Source organism: Lynx canadensis, chromosome X (genome assembly GCF_007474595.2).
Source record: "Lynx canadensis isolate LIC74 chromosome X, mLynCan4.pri.v2, whole genome shotgun sequence".
In the NCBI taxonomy this organism is placed as follows: Eukaryota; Metazoa; Chordata; class Mammalia; order Carnivora; family Felidae; genus Lynx; species Lynx canadensis.
The window spans coordinates 78,704,199-78,707,659 of NC_044321.2; positions in this window are offsets into that span (position 1 = coordinate 78,704,199).

The following is a 3,461-nucleotide window of genomic DNA, read 5'->3' on the forward strand; positions in this document are numbered from 1 at the left end:
TCAGCCAATTACAAGCTGAGATTCTGTATTTGATTTTCAGCAATTTCAAACCTGCAGCTATAAGAGGTAAGACTCTCCTTCAAGGCATACATGAAAGCTTTTAGGTCATTTATGTGACACTTGAGCTGGGAACTCAAATCCCTGAGCTCATTCTTTTCTTTCACCTCTTTGTCCGGCAACATTAGAAGCAACCAACTAATGTCATTATTATATTCCTTAGTTTTCAAAAAATGTTGAAAAGTATCATATACTGAGTCATTTAGCTCCTGGTTTCTTAGGTATGTTGATTAGGAGTATCTGCTGCAGATATTTTGCATATCTTTGTGAACACTTTCCACCAGGGACTATCTGTGTTCAATTTCCTAATGGAAATAGAGTCATTAGTGTCTTTAAATCTAATTAGATTGGAGAGCCAATTCCAAAAACAGCAGAACCAAATCAGAAAACATCCGGGGGCGCCTGGGTGGCGCAGTCGGTTAAGCGTCCGACTTCAGCCAGGTCACGATCTCGCGGTCCGTGAGTTCGAGCCCCGCGTCGGGCTCTGGGCTGATGGCTCAGAGCCTGGAGCCTGTTTCCGATTCTGTGTCTCCCTCTCTCTCTGCCCCTCCCCCGTTCATGCTCTGTCTCTCTCTATCCCAAAAATAAATAAATGTTGAAAAAAGAAATTAAAAAAAAAAAAAAAAAGAAAACATCCGTAAACTTCTAGTCCTCTAGAACCATTCTTGGTACCAAGATCTGTATTGGTCAATGTTCTTCCAGAAACAGAATAGGATACAGATAATGACAGAGAGACAGCCAGACAATGAGAGGGAGAAAGAAAGAGAGAGAAAGAGAGAGAGACAGGAGAGGAGAGAGAGAGAGAGAGAAAGAACAGAGAAGAGAGGAGATTTATTATAGGAACTGGATCACATAATTATGGAGGCTGAAAAAAACCTACTTTCAGATATACGCACACCCATCTTCATTGTGGCATTACTTACAATAGCCAAGACATGGAAGCCACTCAAGTGTTCCTCAATGGATAAATAAAGAAAATGTGGTAGATATAGAGCAATTCCCCCTGAAGGAGAAAGGAGGGCTGACTGAAAACCAAAACAAAGGATAAAGGGACCACATAGAGAATGGCAGGAGAGACGGAGGCACAGACACTATAAGGATGAAAATCCCACCCCAAAGACTGCAAAGTGAAGTGGAGAGGGTCAGTACTGAGGAAACAGGAGCAAATTTGTTTGCCCTGGATCAGAGAAAAAAGATGCAATTTAAAACGGCAACACCAATGGAAAAGCACTAACACTCCACCAAATGGTGGGGGCTTACTGTAACTCTCTTGTGAGGGGAGAGGCTGGCCAGCACCACTGTTCACATTCCCCTTCCACCTTTTAAGCACAGACAGGAGCAGGGTCCAGATGCCCTAGTGGGCCCACTGCCACAGCATTCCCCAAGCCTCTAGAATACACCAGCCCCAGACACCTTGGAATACAGAAAAAAAAGCTGTGGTTTAAAAGAGCAACTGAAATATCAAGGAACAAGTCCTAAAGCTCAAACAGCGGGGAGGTATAGGAACTCACTGAAATCAAAAGGACTGGTGACTACGTTCCCCCTCCACTTTAATAGTGCAGATGGGAACAGGGTTCAGGCACCCTAGCCACTTACTGCTTCAGCAAGTAGTGGCCCCTGACAAATACCAGTCCCAGCTATACCCTCAAGGTGGCCCCACTGGCTGAAACCACCCTGAGCTCCAACCATCCCACCCAGACAACACTAGTGGAACACACATGGACACTCCCACATAGTGACCACTATACCTCCAGCCAAATGACCAAGGCAACCTAAGTGCAAAGAATCCTAGAACATTCCAGGTCCACACCCAATTCAGCCCCAAACAACTTGCCAGGGCAATCACTGCATGAAATGCCATGAAACACATCTCATCTCCAGTTAGCCCATGAGGGTTGCCCTCACAGAACATCACAAGGCCTCCCAGCCCACAGCCACTTTGGCTCCAGCCATCCTGCCAGTGTGTCCCATGTACAGAGTACCTTGAAACCACTCAGCCTGCACCCACTTCGGATCATGCAATCTTGCCAGAGTGTCCACTGTATGGAGCACTCCAGGACCCTGCAACTCATGCCTGCTTTAGCTCCAGGTGCCCTGTTAGGGTATCCACTGTGTGGCATGGGTCAAATAGGTCAAATAGATCTCCAGGCTGCACCCACTACAGCTCCAGCCACCCACCCAAAAGCACATAGTCTGTAGAGGGGATATCTCTACACTAGACCATTCCTTCAACTCTAGAAGTAGCTAGCTGTTCTGTGTAATTCATAGAAAGGAAGACAGGAATAAATATGTTCCAACTGAAAGAACAAAATAAAATCTCAGAAAAAGAACTAAATTAAATGGAAATAAGCAATCTACTTGATAAGTTCAAAGTCACTGTCATAAAAAAACTCACTGGGTGTGAAAGAAGAGTGGATGAAGTCAGTAAGAATTTCAACAAAGAGAGAAAATATATATTAAAAAAAATTACACCTGAAGAATATGGCTGAAATGAAAAATACATGAGAGGCAATCAACAGCAGATAGACAAAGAAGAACAGATTAATGATCTGGAATACAGGGTAGTAGAAAGTTACCCAAGCAACACAGCAAAACAAAATTTTTTTAAAAAACAAAGATAAATTAAGGGACTTTTGGGAAAACATCAAGTGTACTAACATTCGCATCATAGGGGTCCCCGAAGGAAAAGAAAGAGACAAAAACTTATTTGAAGAAGTAATAGCTAAAAATAATAGCTAACCTGGTGAAGAGAACAGACATCCAGGTGCCAGAAGCAGAGATGCTCAAACAAGATGAACCCAAGAGGTCCACACCAAGACACATAATTATGAAAATTATGAAAACTAAAACATAAAGAGAAAATCTTGAAAAATTCACGAGAAAAGAATACTCACACACAAGGGAAATCTTAGTTGATAAAACTGAGTTTTCAGCAGAAAGACTGTAGGTCAGAAGGGGGTAACATGATACTGTATATTCAAAATGCTGAAAAGAAAAAAGCTACAAGGCACCTGAGTGGCTTGGTCGGTTGGGTGTCAGACTCTTGATTTCAGCTCAGGTCATGACCTCACGGTTCATGAGTCAAGCCCCACATCAGGTTCCACACCATGTGGAGCCTGCTTGGAATCCTCTCTCTCTCTCTCTCTCTCTCTCTGCCCCTCCCCTGCTTGCCTGCTTTCTCTCTCTCAAAATAAACTTAAGAAAATTTTTAAAAAGAAAGAAACTACAACCAAGAATATTTTAACTACCAAATTTATCCTTAAGAATTAAAAGAGAGAAAAACAGTTACCCAGAGAAACAAGAGTTAAAGGAGTTCATCACCACTAAACTTTCCTTATAAAAACTGTTAAAAGGACTTATTTAAGCAAACTAAAGACAACAATTATTTTAATTTTTTAATGTTT